Source organism: Brachyhypopomus gauderio, chromosome 13 (assembly GCF_052324685.1).
Source record: "Brachyhypopomus gauderio isolate BG-103 chromosome 13, BGAUD_0.2, whole genome shotgun sequence".
In the NCBI taxonomy this organism is placed as follows: domain Eukaryota; kingdom Metazoa; phylum Chordata; class Actinopteri; order Gymnotiformes; family Hypopomidae; genus Brachyhypopomus; species Brachyhypopomus gauderio.
Genome location: NC_135223.1, coordinates 21,572,257 through 21,591,014, shown reverse-complemented (window position 1 = coordinate 21,591,014; position 18,758 = coordinate 21,572,257). Strand labels below are relative to the sequence as shown.

Here is an 18,758-nt window from a genome sequence, read left to right as displayed (position 1 = left end):
GGTCTTAGGATCAACTTGCCAACTTGCCTCTTGTAATATCCCTCAACTCTGTGCTTTAAACGTGGTTTTAAATTCTATGCAAATTGTATTAGCAATCAACATGCCACATTTATTCCAGTATTACAACACAGTACAGATAAGGATAGAGGGAGGATCATATTATGTAATAGAAAACCAGGACCATAACGTCAAGGCCTACACACAGGTCTAAAGATCACCACATTAAGGAACATAAACATTACAATACTGCCCGCCTTGATAATAAATACTCTCAGCTTGTCACAATGTTTTGCGGAGGGAGAAATCTAAACTTCCAGTACTTTACTATTAACAAATGAGAGTAATCAGACCTCTACTTCACAATGAATAAAACTTATTTTGAAAACAAGCTCTGAGTATTATACTATCTAGTGGGCAAACACCCCACAATGCCCTATTCTCTCACCCATTCTCTCACTCATAAAGGGTTAAAATAAACAATGTCCATGCTGGTGGTTAAGTCCTATAATAGTCCCCATGTGGGCTGTTTATCACTTAGTTTTTCACTAAGTGGTTTTTTAACTCAAATGTAGGAGGCTAAACCATGCTGAGGAGTAAGAGAATATCAGAAAATGTGCTCACATCAGCAACATTTCTTGCCTCCCTGTGATGCATTCACCGAAAATAGCATGTAAATACTTACCCCCCAAAAAAAGCCTAGCATTTTTCTCTACCAGACCTGAATTTGATTGAACAGTTTGGTAAATTACGTACTGATAATTCACCCCTGACTGCTACAACGGTAAACAGCGAGAAGGCTACGAAAAGGGAGGTAATATATCCTATAGATTAATATAGTGTACACCATTTCAGTGCAGCAGACTTTGAACTTTGAAGAATACTGCAAATCGGAATTTTTGGAATGTTCCATGACGTCATCTGACAGAAGCCTCCAGCGAGGAGGGGAATTTAAAAAAAACGATGGTATTCTTCCAGCCAATAGGCGCCAGCACAGGACGCCGTCTCATGAATATTAATTAACATAAAAAAACCTGTAAGAGCGTCCAGTGGCAGGAGCCGGGAGGGGGCGGGCCTTCGGGCTGTCTCGTGCTGGGCGGTGCGGCGCGAACTTGTTTTGCGTCGCTCGAGAGTGTTTTTGTTGTGCTGATCAGCTGAACGTGGGACTGCGGTTCCAGTTTGACGACAAGGAGGAGGAGGAGGAGGAGGAGGAGGAGTGCAAGCGCAGCCTCCAAAAACGCCCAGAGAGCCAGGAGCACCTCCACGGCGTGACGAGGCGGTGGGATGCGGGCTGCTGGACTCCGCTGCTCCCAGTAAACGAACAGAGGAGCCGAGTCTTGGGTCCGGTACCGAAACAAGGTAACAAGAACCGCAGACGCGTCCACGTTTCTTCACGTCTAGTTTCTTGGTTGCCAAACACAAGATTTTGGTGCGTGTGAGCGCCAACAAGCTGCTGGGGAGATGAGTGTGTGTCTCTTGTATGAGCTAACGGGTCGGAACATTTGGTCAAGTGTGTCATTAGGGAGCTTGATGAGACCTTTAGGTGAAGTGTGCAAGGTTTAGAGGAAAAGGGAAGCCAAGTGCACAAGGGAGCGACACTTTTCTGAAGTGTGCTAGCTCGTATGGACGTGGACTTCCTGCTCTTGCAGTGTGACTGTGTGTGCGAATAAAACGGGTGTGTTGGAGAAACGGAGGAAGGTTTCTGACATGCAGTCGGTTCGGTTATCTGGACGGGCAGCAGAAAGGGAAACTATTTCTCGCATGAATCCTGGAAACGTTACTGATGTTCTTGGAAATGACGGAGGTGGTGAAGAGAGTTTGGGATTATATGATGGTTTCAGATGTGCGGGATCACCGCTGTGGAGCTTCTCACACCTTCTGGTCGGGGTGGTTTAGTAAGACCGAGAAGCTCTGGTCATTCTCCAGTCGGGCAGCTAACCGGTCATGTCTGCTCCTCTGGACCGATATTACAGTAATGCGGTGCTCTTTCAGTTTTTATCCCTGTAGGTAACCACAAACGAGGCCGTGACAGTAAATAAACTAAAACATCTAGTTCATAATTTACGGCGCATGATCTGTAATGCCCACGATGTCCTACGTTATCAGGAGTAATATGTCAAACACCACTAGAGATCACTCTCAGTCCAAGTGATTTGACAAAAATACTTCAGTGAAATGTTCCGGAGTTAAAGTCAAGTGTTTCTTTTGCTAATCTTAAGTTTTTTTTAACACCTGAAACGGCCAGATACGTTTGAATTTGTCTGACCTTGACCAGTTTGGCCAGCGTACCTTCTGTCTTCTGACTGTCTTCATGCTTATCCAAGGCAGAGAGAGACACTATAATAGTTATTTATCATTTTCATACTGTAGAGTTTACTCTCTGAGTCTTTACTACTGGGGCCATTAATCCACTTGTGGTACTGTGTGCTGAGGTCTGGCCAAGAGCATTTTTATTTCAGTGCCTCTGTTCCAAAAAATGTTTCTGATCGTTTTAACACCATACTTTGTTAACTTACGTGAGTTTTCTTGTGTTGAAAATCAATTTGATATAATGTATTAGGTTACAGCAGTGTTGCTGGAACTAATAATCATTTATCATTTGCAACAGAGCATTACTAAGTAATATCATAATTCAATGCTACATAATAAAGGAATTTGTCTGCCACAATAATTACTCTAAGGGGCATAACAGAGTGAATGCAGGAGGTTTCTGGACATCCGTTTATGTCTCTTAGGTTAACAGCTGCTTGCTGCCAGTAAGTGTCTAGGAATGTTTAATAATCACTGCTTGCCTTATTAACCATGGCATAGAATGACCAATAGTACTCTTCCCCCATCCCAGTTTGAGTACTATGGTACTATGGGTACTGGGTACCTGGGTACTATGCTATTCTGCCTCTTTGGCTGAAATGTCAAAAATCTCATAAAATGAGCGTTTGTCACCATTACATTTTTCTAAGGACTATTTAGAATTGGCCATTCACCACTGAAATGTACTTTATGTTGAAAGATGAAATACTCAACGAGTGCTTAAAGTACTCTTTGAACTAATATTTGGCATAATTTCAGTAGTTCATCACCAGCATGTCAGAATAGGAGAATTGGTTACAGGGCTTGGAGGAAGCTCCAGAACCAAGCGACCCACTACTAACTCAGCCAGGCAGATATTTCAGACAGGTAGCTGCTTGGAGGCAAAGGTCAGTGTGCTCACTTTTCCCAGCATTCTTCTTGCTTATTAATCTTCCGCTTATGTCCTCGGTGCATGTCAGCACAATTGCTGCAGACTGAGCACACTATAGGTTATTAGGAGGAAGAGGATGGATGAGGAAGGTAGGAATGTGCCTGATGTAGTCTGTGCTGTCATGCCATGCTGAATGAGGCTGACCACCCTCAAGACGTGTCCGTCAGTAGTTCACCTACACTTTCCTGTCCTTGTCTGCCTGGTGTGGAGATGATCCGTCTGTGTTGCCTCCTCGTCTGGTTTAATGTCCGCTGTCCCATGGTGCTGTGGAAGAGTCGGCACTCGCCATTCTCCTGTGCCGTTTGCCAGCCCCTGTTGTCCTGCCTCAGCTCTGTTTTTGTCTTTAATGTTTATTTAGATTAATTTTAAATTAGATCATCACCTAGCCACATGTTAGAAAGGTTTTGCATCAGGGATTTTTATAATGGGTAAAAGCTTATTTAAAGAGGAAACCTCTGTTCTTTTAGCAACGTTATGAAGCAATGCATGATGCATCAGCTTTTAGTCATTCTGAGTCTGTAGTTTTGTTGGAAAATGTGGATATAACCATATCCAGACCAAGAGGAAGAGCGGGAGTCTGGTGTTTAGTGACGCTGGTCTCTAGTCTGTCACCTCCCTCGTGTCCCTGGCATGACATCCTGTTTCTGATTGCATTCCTTCTGCCAGTAGAGAAGTATAGTACCTTTAAAACCTTTGTGTGCATGTGTTTGTGTATTTCTGTGATTTTGTATAATGACTTCGATTCATCGCAACCCAGACGTTCCACTTACATCTATTCAAGACCCAATATTTGTATTTAAAGACAAAAAATGGGCTTTAAAACTGAATCTTTACTCATAAAGATTTACTTTACACACAACTGCTGAACCCTTCACAATACCATGCCAGCAATTGCTGTGCGTTAATCATTACCCATACCACAGCAGCTTGGCATACCAGCCGCAGGGCTGCCACATAGCCTACACTCCTCACGCTTCACCAGAATACCGTTTGCTGGACATGTTCATAGACAATGGTTAGAAATGTTGCTTTTCTCTTCACAACTGTAGGTTTTGTTGTGCATTAAATGCAGATGGATCCCAGCAAGATCTCACTGCTGAAGTTGCATTCAGATCTACAGGAGATGAGTGATTCCTAGTATTATGACGCAGTGGCAGTTGGCAGGCTTATTTTTTACTTGGTTAACCATTTTTATTTACCCTTTCATATTTATCAGTCATTCATTCACTGGCTAGTGAGTTATACATGTATCTTTTTAACAGTTATTGACAAAATAGTGTCCTATCACATGCGGCATATTTGAATAATATGAATCTTGGTATGGGTCCCTTGATAATTGGTCAAGTGTCTGTAAAGACATTTGTTGGGAGTGAACAGTTTTCACTCTAAATGCATGAAGGATTTTACATATTTTCCAAGATAACAAGTAGTTGATAGTTGACTTTTCTGCCATCGCTGGTAATTGCCCTTGTTTCGTCCTTGTAATGCGTTTGCACATGCGCGCACACACACACACACACTCGGACCGTCCCACAGTCATTGTTTGTGGTACAGTTGTACACACACAGGCTCTGTAATCCCGGTGGCTGTGCACAGGGTCAGGAGTCAGCACAGGCAGATAACCCTTCCATGTCCCTCGAATAAACACGTTCTCTAAAACACAGGAGCTTAATAGAGCAACCATACCTCAGACCCAGGAGGACAAACCCTCATGGACTTGCAGATATCGCTTGTGCTCAAAAAACACAAACATACATACTACATACTCTCCCAGACACTCAGTTTCTCTCCATCTTTTTTAACATCTCATTGTTGGCATGAATAACAGACTAAGAAGCATCTTGATTATTGAGATTATTGCAAAGGCTTTGGCTGGGAGCACTGCTTGGACACACAGACAAGCTCTGTTTATAAAGGAGAGATACACAGTAACCACCATTCCTGTATTTCTACCATGTCAAGGACAGGGTTCTGATTGTGTACTTTAATACTTAAAATGGTAAGCATAGGAAGCACACACACACACACACACACGCACACACATACTCATTTGCCCACTCACTTTCTCTCCCTCTTGCTTAACTCGTGAATAACCCATTGTTGGCATGAATAACAGTCTAAGAAATATGATCTTGAATTTTGGGATTAGTGCTAAAACTTTGGCTTGAAGCGCTCCTTAGACACACAAACAAACTCTGATTATAAGTAAGGGATATACAGTAACGGTAATGATCAGCACTAGAAACTGTACATGTGCACACAAAATAAACATATTGATATAGTTCAACAAAGGCTATCCCTAACTGTGCTCTATTTTCTTTAGCTGAAGGAGCTCTGTTTCTTAGCTAGATTGTGAAGAGTCTTTATACTCAGCCCTTCCCTAAAGCAAGAGCTTTGTAGACTACTGGACCAACCTGAATAATGGTGTAATTATAACTTAACAGCTTCTCTGGAAAGTGTCTGCAAAAGGGAAACTGGATCATCCTCATGCATCATTATTTAGTCCTTGTTGTCATCATTATATTATTGTCAGTGAATACAGCTCTTTTATGGTGTGGCTTGTGTACAACAGTTGTGTTGTATATCTTTTGTTACTGATATGTTAGACACCATCGGAAGCTTTCATGATGTTCCCGGAGTTGTGTGCTGCTGTCTTTGTGTAATTTAGGTCAGGAGTCTAGGTAAACGCTGTGCACTCTTGTTGAACATTATTTGGCTTGCACCCAGGGGAGTCTTGGCTACCACTGCATATGGGTATAGAATTCCTTGTCCCAAATAGTGAACTCAACTGATTGGCCTTTGACTATGGCTACAGTGCACATTACAATGACAATATCATACAGTGTAGAAATCTTCATGTAGATACATTTACAGTGATGCAAATTTGTCTTACTATGTCTTATGATCTTATTTCTGGTCTTGTTCACACAAATTGTTGATGATTGAAAGAGTAATTTGTAATAGTTTCACTTTGTTGATGATTGGTGTGAGACAGTGAAGTTATTGGAAGAAACTCTTTGAGTTTAAATGTAAAGTTGTTAATGATGGCGAGGAGGGCAGTGTGTACTGTTTGTGCCACTGACTTACGTAACATGGGAGAGCATCTAGTTAATGCACACAATATGTCTCTAGAAGCTCGTCTCTTTGACAGGCCTGTGGGATTGCCCTCAGTGACTGATCACAGTTTAAAAGCACATTTTTGTAGCAAGAAGAACTATGGTGATGTTTTTTTTTAGGCTGCAAAAGGTTTGTGCTTTCACATAAGTACATATATATTTTGGCTGTGAGAGACCTTGACTCTTGTGTGGTTGAGCCAGTGTAGGTTAAGGAACCACTTTTTGAGAAAACCTCTACATTAGCACATTAGTGCTCCATTTCTGCCAAATGAGTGTTTTCCATTACTCTTCAGTGATCATTAGATAGACAATAGACATTCAAATGTGTTTTTGTGATGAGAGGACATTTTGTTCCCCCTCGTTCTCTGTCTTCTTCAGCAGCTCTTTTGAAAACATATGTATCTGCATGTGTCCTTCTGCTCACCCTGCTCCCCTCCTGCCTTATTTAGTAGAAAGATCTCAGCGTATCAGCTCATGGAGACAAGAACGGCTTAGCTCAGCAGTCAGCAGCAGACACATTCCCCCTGTTCCTCTCGCCACCTGTCTGTCTCACATACAACGTGGCCGTTAGTTCCAGTGTTCCCGTCTGGCTCTGTCCTTCCGTTTCTCTCTCTTTACCTACTTTTTCAGCTGGCCGTAAGCTTAACCGCCCTCTCCACGTGTTTTCACCCTTGCTCTTTTTCTCTTCTTCCAGCCTCCCCTTAATGTTTTTTTCCAGTCCCATCCGTCTTGGTGCAGTTACAGAAATATTTTAGAGTTTGCCTCTGCTCTCGAGGTGGTTTCTCTCCACTCCAAGGTAGGCCAGGCTTGAGCAGGGGGCTCTTATGGAGTCTCCGTCAGCTGTGTGCAGGGAGAACAGCCTGGACTACAGACACCCCCTCCACCCCCTGTCACTAGAGAGGCATGCTGCAGCACACCGGTGAGCTGGCAAGACCCCCCAGCAGAATTCAGATGTGCTGTTTTTATCCCCCCCAGTGCAGTGCAGTGGGGTGTGGCTCCTTCACCCACAGCAGCTTGGACTGTCTGTGTGTCATGGACAAACAGAGAGGACTGTGAATATGGTTATGCAAGTTTTATGGTCCGGTGTACATCTCCTGCAGCCGTTGTGACGTAGTTTGGATGTGTGTGTGTGTGTGTGCGAGCATGTGTAAGGATTGGGTATTTGGGACAGTTTTGCAAAACGTATATATGACTTCTTGACATGTTACATGTATGGCTTCTTGGATTTTAATTTCACATGGAGACAAGTTCCAAAGAAGCAAGAATGTCTAGTGCGTGGGTTTTGAGGACTGGAATGAGAAACGGTATGAAAAGCAATGCTTAAAAACTTAAACATAGGATGTAACATTTATTGCAGACATAACGGGGGCCTCCCTGAGTCCTGTGTCAGTGGTTACATAACAATGTGTTCTTCAAGTCACTGCTCTCTGCAGCTGTCTGCTTGGCTGCCAGCAACAAGAATCCTGCCAAACTCTGAGAGATATCACACATACCGACCTCAGTACCTACATCAGACCTGCTCGGAGTCTTAAGTCTGGACTAGATGCCTTTTGGTCTGGGTCTGTGTGTGTGTGCGTGTGTGTGCGTGTGCGTGTGTGTGCGTGTGCGTGTGTGTGCGTGTGCGTGTGTGTGTGTGTGCGTGTGCGTGTGCGTGTGTGTGTGTGTGCGTGTGTGTGTGTGTGCGTGTGCGTGTGTGTGTGCGTGTGCGTGTGCGAGTGCGCGTGTGCGAGCGCGTGTGTGCGTCCACGTCCCTGAGTTCGGTTCTTAACCGAGGCCTGGGTCATAAACGATGAATTTAGTTAAACCACTGCTTCTGTATTTTAAGCATGGCTGTATTTATAACAAGGGGCAGTGCAGTCTATTCAACTAAGCTCCCAGTGTCCTGCATCAGTTCACATGCCCCATACACATTGTAATGTAAAATCAGCATCACAAAAGCTGGCCAGATGAAGTATTGTCTAAATGGCAGGCTCAGATGAAAGGCCGAGATATATAAACGCACACATGTAATCATTCTTCTCCACAACATTTGTTTTGTCTTCGTCGGTGATTCCCTTGGCACAGTTGGTTTTGGTTCCTGACGGAAAACATTTCGGATGAGTTCCACCCTGAGTGATTCCTTCTTCCTGCAGATACATCTGATACATTGTTTTAACTGTACTGTTCCAAAAGTCGTGCTGAAGTTCACTGGCGTCCACAGGAGTGTGAAATACTGTTTAGAGATCATCCAACAAGTTCCTTAGAGATGTTTGCTAAGTCTTTATCCATTTTGAATGATTATGGTATTTGAGATTTAGTGTCTGTCAGTTTATCTACCTTAACACTGTTTGATTGGCTTATCCAGAAAACGCCCTGATTTACACAGAACAAACTTAAGCTGGTACAACACTGCCGATGAGATCACACCATAAGCAGGCACCTGTGTGTCCTACAGAATTAACAAGAGAAACCTTTTCAGGGTGAGTAACCCTAGCGATGTCCTAGAGAACATGTTTGCTGCAGATAGATGCTCAGATATATACTCTGATATATACTCATATACTCATATTCTTAGCACAGTATAATGCCACACTACCTATGCTTTCTCTTGTTACTAGATTTGGATATTTTCACAGATGATGAGGTCTTGCATTGTAAATCGCTCTGGATAACAGTGTCTACTAAATGCCCTGAATGTATATGTAATGTAAATGTCTTCAGAGGTTTGAGTTGAACCTGGTTGCCAGGATGTTCTGTTGCTTATGCATTCATCATATACCTGACTTGTAAACTGCATGCTCCCTTAGCCTCTTATCAAGTCACTGGCTAATCTGGTCTTCACAGCACCTATAGCTGTTTTGTGTTTGCCAAATACAGTCATCTAAAGAGCAGCAGTGTTTAATTATGTATATAGGAGTTGTTTGAGTTGATCCAAAGATTCCTCTTGCTAGCGTGCTTTCTTGTTAATCTGTTAAGCCGTTTTTTCTTATGGGTTCCTCGATGGTAAGCACGAGTCACGGCATTTGTTTCTTTGAGCTGCATACGGTCTGTGTTAGCATTAGCGCCCTTAGGGCGAAAGCCAGCCGGGACCCACACACAGCATACGTTGTCCACATCTGTCCTGTCTGTGTTTTTTGCGTGCCTGGGCATGTGTTGGAGGTGTAAACGTCTATGTTCACATACACGTTCTCGCACTCTTGCATTGTGTCACGATAAACAAGCTTCCTGGACCATGTCCAGCTTGTACAGTTCTGGCAGACAGAGGGTCAGGCAGGGGTCCAGGAATGGTGCTTCCTCACCAGCAGGGTTCTGCCCGTGATTGTCTCAGTGTTTACTGGTTTGCTCAGTGTTTACTGGTACATGGTTTATTCCTTTGTGTGAAGCCATAGAAACTGAATTGTGATATTGTCTACATGTTTGCCTTTACAGTACGATTTGAAATACTTTGAATTCTCTTTTAGAGAATTTAGATTTTATTTTGCCTTAACAAGACCGAACAGAAGCTGCAACTATGAGTGGAGTTTTATGATGAAGGTTCAGAATTGTTTGAGCATAAAGTAAAAGTTGACTACCTGCTGTTATACTCACTGTACATTTTGGTCACACTAGCTAGTTTCCTGAACATGTACAGGTTTCAAGAACTTGCGTTAAACTGCACTGTCCTGGAAGGGGGGTGGGGGGGTGGGGGGGGATCAGACAATCAGACACCCACATCCATCACAGCTCTGCACAGTTCATCTTGATTCAGCTACTGCATGAACCTCTGATCACATGAACCATGGATCTGCCATTTCCTTCAGTACAGGCACTTGAATAGGCCAGTACTGGATCTGGTGCGGTTTCTACACACAACTAGTCGCCATGTTTCGGCCTTCCTACAAACACACTTTCACACAGCCCTTTGATTTAAGCTTCTCCCAGTGCTGTCCAGCCTGCACCTGTGTGGTGCACTGTACTAGGACTGCACTAGGACTGCACTAGGACTGCACTAGGACTGCACTGTGGGGCTCTTTACTAGAGTTCTGCTTCTCAGTTTAAGGGGAAACAAAGGGTTATATTCACTGGGTGAAGACATCATGTAGTTCTAGCTTCTGTGTTCCTTTGCTTTCAGTTCTGGGATCAAAACGTATAGATGTGATAATCACGCACATGCCATCCTCTCCATCAGAGCCACTCGATGTTGTATCTCTGGATCCTTTTACGGTCTCTGGTTGCTCTATTTTTATTTATTTATTTTTTACTTTACATTTGCTTTTGTCTGGAATCTTTTCTTAAGAATGTTGAGTTTTGATGAAAACTGATAAAGGCCTAGCACAGCTGGGCAGAAGAGAGTCTTTCTGCTGGGCTCTAGTTGTGTCAAAGCTGGGACATGTGCCCAGAGGATCCAACTGAAGAATATTTTGTAGCCTATAGTGCCCAGTTGTATCAAAGGAGAGGTGTGTATGTCTTTTTGTCCTTTTAGACTGCTGATATTTTTATAGTAGCAAGAAACAACTAGTACAATGGCAGTTATATATATATATATATATATATATATATATATATATATATATATATATATATATATATATATATATATATATAAACATGGTCTTAAATTTGAGTGAAAAGGGTCATTTCTATTGACACTGTGGTGATACAGCTGAGGTACTAATGCTAATAAAGTAACTAAGACAAGTCTGAAAGCAAACATCATGCCAGGTTCAGACATGTTTAAACTGGTCTCTGTTTCTTTGTGCAAAGATTAAAAAGTTAGCATTTGAAAATGAAGCGCAAAAAAAGAAAACCTCCAGAAATATAGACTCACTAACCAGTAACCATGGAAACTAAAACACTAAAAGTCTGCAGTAAGTCCAATAAGAGAAGGGTGGATGTTCAGGACCCAACTTCTCCCCTCTCATTAAAAACAGACTGGATCAGCGTTAAAGGGAGCCCGTCGACTGTAAGTCTGGCTTGTCTGTCTACCTGAGGGAACCGGTCTGGGTTCAGCACCAGTGGCAGAGCTTTCTGGCTTCTGTCTTGCTTTTTTACTTCTGTCGCGACGCATAGGCCAGATTTTATACTCTAAAAAGAGGAATGAAGTTGACACATGCTGAAATATAATCTGGTGGTTATGTGTGACGCTGCTAGCTGTGGCCCGTGCTGTCATGTTTGTCAGTGTGTTTATTACGCTAGTGCACATTTTTAAGAACAGCGGCAGTGGAAACACTAATTGTGGGTGTAGTGGGAAAATATTGAGCAAAGCACAGCATCCCCCCCCCCCCATTAATCTTGTGCCTACTGAAAATATTTATCTGGATAAAGTTATGGTTTGACTTTCTCCGTGCCGTCATTAGTGGTGGAGCAGCTGTAGTTGCTTTACAATAATGATCGTAATGCAATCACAAGCACTGCTGGGATTTAGCAGATATTGCAGTGACAAATGAATCTATGCTCTCTGGTTGTGGTTGTCGACTTGGAGAGTGTGTTATTAAGATTACACTCCCATGAAGATGGATCACTTTGTCGTTTGCATTCGTCTGTGTGAATGCAGAGGTACAGTTCGCGTTCTCTTGCGTTTAAACAGACATGAAGTTTGCATTGTCATGTTGTACACAGTGCCCTGCCAATAGACAGATCAGCTTATCTGTTGTATATTAAAGAGTTTTAATGTTGGTTTCAGGTTATTTGTGATTTTATTTAGCTGCATACGGCTTACTATAGCGATTGCACAACAAAACCAGTATAGTGCGTTGACTGTGTGGCCCCTATGTTGTCTGTTTGTCGGACAATGGCTTTCGTTGTCTGTGTGTTTGCTTTAGGACATTAGTGCAGTTCTGTCTGGTGGTTCCTGGCTGGCATTGGCAGAGGAAGGTGGAGTGTTTGGGTTCTTATTTACTCCACTCACATCTTACCATGTGTCTCAAATCAGAACATCTGTGCTGCATCAGCACTCTGTGGAGGAGGAAATCGGTGCTACAGCACTTACTCACCATGCAATTTGATATTTTGTGTCATTGCCTGAGTCATTTTAATTTGATGTAACAGTACTGCACTCTGTTCTGGATGGAGTTCACCATGGCCTAGTTCTGATTGACAGGTGAAGTGGCGAATGGGGGGGGTGGCATTTGTGGGGAGAGAGCTGATTGGCAGGGACAGGAATTCGAACTATTGGTAAGGCAGAGGACTGTGGCCATGTGTCATGTAGACATTGCTGGAGCAGAGACAGAATGGAGTTGCCCCATGTGACCCCAAATTTATTGATCTATCTTTTATATGTTTGTCTATCTGTCTGTCTGTCTATCTGTTAGTTAATCCTCGCCCAAAAACCATTGTACAGGCATAGACGTAATATGCCCGTTGCTGGTTTGAACTTACTGTCTGAACATTCTTAAAAATGGTTAAACGCATTCATAATTCATAATGTTAGCATAAGCATGCTTGTTATTTCAGCTCAAAAAATACATTCAGTGAGCAGTAAGGCTGTATGAATAATATATAATGGCAATAGTGCAAATGACCTGATGAGTTCTGCCCAGTATTTGAAAATGTGTGGAGCACGTTGCCCACAGAGCGATATACCTGCTCTCAAGTAGTCAGGAGCACTTGCATGTTTTGTCAAATTCAAATAGAAATTTGAACACTAATGTAGAAAATAAAAAGCTTTTCACATTGTTCAGGCAATGTATTGGGTCGTATATGCACAAGTAGTCGACGGGACGTAAGGCTGTGGAAATGCATCTTGGCGTGTTCCATATTGTGCAACTATGGGTGTAAGGCGAGGTTTGAGCTGACCTGGGTGCTGCTCTCACTGCTGTGTGTGTACAGGACCATCCGTCATTCTTGTAGCCTTCAACCTGTCAGTGCTGACACAGCACCTGAAGGCCTCCCTCTCCACCCAGACTCCAGCCACACTAACAGCCAGCAAAAGGACAAATATGATAAAGGTGTGTGTGTGTGTGTGTGTGTGTGTGTGTGTGTGTGTGTTGGAGGGGGACCAGAGGCAAGGTTGCAGTCCTGCCCTACCAGACAGCGTCTCTCGCTCTCAGTGGGGAGGCTGTGAGGACTACACTCTCTGCTACACCCCACTCTGCTCTTTGACACTCTGTTCCCATCCATACTGCTGCGAGGTGAAGCAGGAACCCCTTCTGATGCCCACAGCGTGAATGTTCTCCGGCGTTCTGTTACTCCACCTCCAGCTACTCACGCTCTCCGGTTCTCTGGTTGTTGTCGCCGATGTTCTCATTCTGTTCCCCTGGAGATGGTCCTTGCTGAGTTTAAAAGTAAGCAGTATACAGAAGCAATGTGTGCATCTGTATGTCTGCCTGCAGCTGTGTCTGTGTGTCAAGATTTTTTTGACTGTCAGCAGTAAAGATGATTAATTGTACCAGTGCAGTTCTCAAGTCATTATTTGCTCAGGGTTAATTTGACTTTACGTAGCGCAGGACACAAGAAGCAGCTGCATTTCATCAAATGCTGAGGCATGGACATTTTTACCTACCAGCCTTTGTACCAAACCAAGTGAGCTATGGTTTTATTGCCTGATGAGATTCACTGAACAAGTTTAGCGTAGACTTCAGCTGTATTCCTCAACATGAAGAGTTTTAGATAATGGAGTAGGCTTTCCTCTGGTGAGCAGTCTTCAATGAGCCCTTCAGGTCTATAGACCGCAGACCACATATGGTGCTCTTCATTAGTTTTAGGTGCGTGTTTTATTTCTCCAAACTCTGTATATGATGAACATTGATTTCTGAGCGGTGAGAGGGAGGGAAGTGGGAGAGACGGTGGAAAGGAAAAGGCCCTGACTCTCACCAGCATTACAGCTCCACAGGGGTGAGAGTTTCAGAGACTTCAGGAGAGAAAGAGAGACAACATAGCTTCTCTCTGCATGGAGCCTCTGAGATTATTGAACATGAGCCAGAATTTGAGGCCCCAGGATATCAGATATTGTGTTCTGTCTGTCTGTCTGTCTCTCTCTCTCTCTCTCTCTCTCTCTCTCTCTCTCTCTCTCTCTCTCGTGTCTTACTCTTCTGAAAATATTTGATAGAGAAGCTCGGTTGTAAGGAAGCTAATTATTATTAAGCTTGAGGTAGAAGCTGGATCGGGGTGAAAAAGGGGTCTGTGTGTGCGTGGGTTCCTTGGCTGGATCATCCATTTTCAAATTTCTTTATTTACACACGTAATACGCACATAACAAACACACAGCCATAGCTGAAACTGCAGCAACACCAGCACTGCAAATGTATTCATACTCTGCCTCCATGGCCAGCCAAGACATGCAGAATAATTGAAGTATCGTAATGACTGTCAAGCTCCATGTCAGCCATGCCTATCTATCGGTGCGTGTCCGTGTACATAAATGAGACAGGCGGGGCACACTCTGGCTTTCCCCCTTTCGTAATCCTCACGGACTTCCTGTAAGGCTGTGCCTGATTCTCTACGAGGTTCGGCTCGGCCGGCGACGGGTGCAGCGGTGTTACTGTGAGCTCAGCGGGCGTCGTCGTGATCACACCCGCCGTCTCGCACATGTCTCACTGAGCCGACTTCAGAGCAACTTCTTTGGGTTGCTGAGAGAGGTGAGAGGTTAAATGAGGGTGAAGAGTGAGACTCCGAGATGAGTTTCAGTCACGTGCGGTAAATCTCCATGGCAGCATGTTGATTCTTGATGCACCCTGGTTGGCATGTGTACCTGCTTATCCCTCAGTAATGACCCTCAGGTGACCTCAACGTTGATTTAAGCCTCATTCATTTTGTTGGTTTCTATTGTTATTGAATCTGACAGTGTCTATTTGGTGAGAACAATAGCTTTTTGTCACCTTTTGTATTATTCTTTGTACATCTTGCTGGAATGGCTCTTTGCTTTTACATAGGTGATGTCAGGAAGTACATTGCTGGTTACACAGAAAATGCATGGTTAGTGTTTACCACTTACATTTCACAAATTGTAACTCATAAAAAGACATATTGCAGATCAGTGGGTGTGTATTCAAAATAAGCAATCAGACCGCCATGTTTCGACAGTAACATGATGATGGGGTCCAGATGTCCTAATGACGCTGAAAACTGGGCTTTACCCACAGGCAAAGCGGCAGTGCCGTGACTTTATTCAGATGGTGTTGTAGTTCAGGTCACTGAGATGTTGCCTGTTTGGACTGTGACTCCGAAGTTGGTGCTCAACGTGTGAAGTGATTAACACACAGTTATGAGGGCTGCTGTTGATTTTGTTTTTGAAAGATTAGGCTAACTTGGCATTAGAAGTATGTTGATTCATTGAACATTGAACAAAGCTAAATTCACTGAAATTGGAAATTAACTGTTCTTGACACCAAGAATGACGTTTTTTTTTAGATAGCCAAGTTTAAATATAAGCCAGTGTCATATCGCTACGTTTAATTCTATGCCAGTGTCAGGTGTGATATAATTATTATTATATATATATATTTTTTAGTCTTTTCCCTACTATTTCTGCATCTCACCCTGAGCGGGAAGATGTCTCTGAAAGCCCATGTTCATTCTAGGTGTGTCTCCCCTTCTCGCTTGTGTGTCTGGTGACTGATTGGCTGAAGCGAGCCACAGGCAGAAAGGCAGTGTGCTCCTGCTCCTCCATCAGAGATGTGCCCCGAAGGCAGGACTCCAGTGATCCTCTCTCTGAGGGATGGGCTTGGGCAGAAGGATCCGTGGTGGGGTGGGGTGGGGTGGGGGTAGGAGAGAGATGGGGAGGGGGGGTTCATTTGAGAACTGCGGGGAGTGGGTGTCCGTGCTCAAGGTGGGCTCAGATTTCCTCTCGGCGGATTTTTGTGAGCTGTTGACAGCTGCCAGAGCATGGTGCCAGTCCCCCCCGACGAGGGTCATGTGACCTTGGCCTCGCTTATTTCGAACAACGTAATTTCTCAGTGATGTCACGCGTGTATGTGGCCTGGTGTTCAGATATACGGTTTCATTGCCTGCATGTGTCGAAGAGCGCTTGAATGCTGGTGAGATTTTAGTGGTGAGGGTTGACTTCATTATTGGCCTGTGCCTCACGCTTACACAGAACGGGCTGATTTCTGCCTCATGTGAGTTGTAGTAAACACCAGAAACGGAGTGAAATTCTGTGTGGTGCCCCTAGTCCACTCCCACACAGGAAGTACAGCACTGTGCCTGTGGCCGTCACTGTGTGTGTCCGGGTCTCCGGTGTCCATTCCTCCCTGATTCGGGATGGACGGCGTCCGTCTGCTCCTCTGACACACTTCTACACGTGCAGTGGAAGAAAGTGGGACAGTTGTGTTTGTACGAGAGATGCCGTCACACTCATTCGCACAGCCCCGCGGGGTTATCACTAACATATTACATGTCTCACTGGGCCAGGTATCTTGAAAAGCTGACAGAAGTGTTCTTTCTAGTTCAGGTTTGTTCAAGTTTTCAATGGCCAGTTGTCCGTTTCTGCTTTGTTGACAGGTGTATGTCAGAGAAAGGTGATATACCAGTGTTTGCGGGTCTGCAGTTGGTTGTCCAGCTATTTTTATTGTCAAGCCCACAGACATTATGTTTATTTCAGCACTTCTGTTTATTCCACTTAGCTGGCGTAATGTGACTTGTACTGAAATGTTTGAGGAACAAACCTTTAGCATCATTAAAACTGCATGTGACCTGACGGGGAGTTCTTGTAGTAAACCATGCTGTTAGAGATTAAAGGTCACTGTGTTTGACCTGATGCACTACAGGGCCAGTATACCATAGTATCTTTACTTGTATTTAGTGTTTTTTTGCGTCATTTTGGATGTTTCTTACAAACATGATTTGTCTTGGCAACTTCTTTATACTGTGCAAACTTTAAACTTCCAATCTATTATATTGACATCCATAAAGGTCATTGCTACTTTGCTGTCTTGCCAAACTAGTAGAGCAATATCTGTGTATAGGCCCATTTCCCATGGAGGAGTATTGCGGATTAGTTTAGTCCCCATTTTCTGCCCTGTCTGTTGGTGTTTTGTAAGACTAAGCCAAGAGACCTGTGGAAGAGGGAACAGGCACAGCTGCTGATGTTGTTGGAGAAGACCTGCTGCAGTTAGAGCAGTCACAGCTGCTCATGTTGGAGAAGACCTGCTGCAGTTAGAGCAGTCACAGCTGCTCATGTTGGAGAAGACCTGCTGCGGTTAGAGCACTCACAGCTGCTCATGTTGGAGAAGACCTGCTGCAGTTAGAGCAGTCACAGCTGCTCATGTTGGAGAAGACCTGCTGCAGTTAGAGCAGTCACAGCTGCTCATGTTGGAGAAGACCTGCTGCAGTTAGAGCAGTCACAGCTGCTCATGTTGGAGAAGACCTGCTGCGGTTAGAGCAGTCACAGCTGCTCATGTTGGAGAAGACCTGCTGCAGTTAGAGCACTCACAGCTGCTCATGTTGGAGAAGACCTGCTGCAGTTAGAGCAGTCACAGCTGCTCATGTTGGAGAAGACCTGCTGCGGTTAGAGCAGTCACAGCTGCTCATGTTGGAGAAGACCTGCTGCGGTTAGAGCAGTCACAGCTGCTCATGTTGGAGAAGACCTGCTGCAGTTAGAGCAGTCACAGCTGCTCATGTTGGAGAAGACCTGCTGCGGTTAGAGCAGTCACAGCTGCTCATGTTGGAGAAGACCTGCTGCGGTTAGAGCAGTCACAGCTGCTCATGTTGGAGAAGACCTGCTGCGGTTAGAGCAGTCATAGCTGCTCATGTTGGAGAAGACCTGCTGCGGTTAGAGCAGTCACAGCTGCTCATGTTGGAGAAGACCTGCTGCAGTTAGAGCAGTCACAGCTGCTCATGTTGGAGAAGACCTGCTGCGGTTAGAGCAGTCACAGCTGCTCATGTTGGAGAAGACCTGCTGCAGTTAGAGCAGTCACAGCTGCTCATGTTGGAGAAGACCTGCTGCGGTTAGAGCAGTCACAGCTGCTCATGTTGGAGAAGACCTGCTGCAGTTAGAGCAGTCACAGCTGCTCATGTTGGAGAAGACCTGCTGCGGTTAGAGCAGTCACAGCTGCTCATGTTGGAGAAGACCTGCTGCGGTTAGAGCAGTCACAGCTGCTCATGTTGGAGAAGACCTGCTGCGGTTAGAGCAGTCACAGCTGCTCATGTTGGAGAAGACCTGCTGCGGTTAGAGCACTCACAGCTGCTCATGTTGGAGAAGACCTGCTGCGGTTAGAGCACTCACAGCTGCTCATGTTGGAGAAGACCTGCTGCGGTTAGAGCACTCACAGCTGCTCATGTTGGAGAAGACCTGCTGCGGTTAGAGCACTCACAGCTGCTCATGTTGGAGAAGACCTGCTGCGGTTAGAGCACTCACAGCTGCTCATGTTGGAGAAGACCTGCTGCGGTTAGAGCACTCACAGCTGCTCATGTTGGAGAAGACCTGCTGCGGTTAGAGCACTCACAGCTGCTCATGTTGGAGAAGACCTGCTGCGGTTAGAGCACTCACAGCTGCTCATGTTGGAGAAGAC

At 44.5% G+C, this 18,758-nt stretch overlaps 1 protein-coding gene across 5 annotated transcripts in view; it reads left to right on the top strand.

The window, feature by feature from the left end:
• The first annotated feature begins 1,099 nt into the window (after positions 1-1,099).
• Positions 1,100-18,758, top strand: part of hivep3b (HIVEP zinc finger 3b) — a 45,521-nt gene continuing 27,862 nt past the window's right edge. For 2 of the 5 annotated variants that reach the window (XM_076971729.1, XM_076971728.1), the window contains exon 1: positions 1,100-1,356. The gene's annotated coding sequence lies outside the window, so the exon portion shown is untranslated. The remainder of the gene's footprint in view (positions 1,357-18,758) is intronic. The other 3 variants (XM_076971732.1, XM_076971731.1, XM_076971733.1) reach the window with 2 other exon arrangements.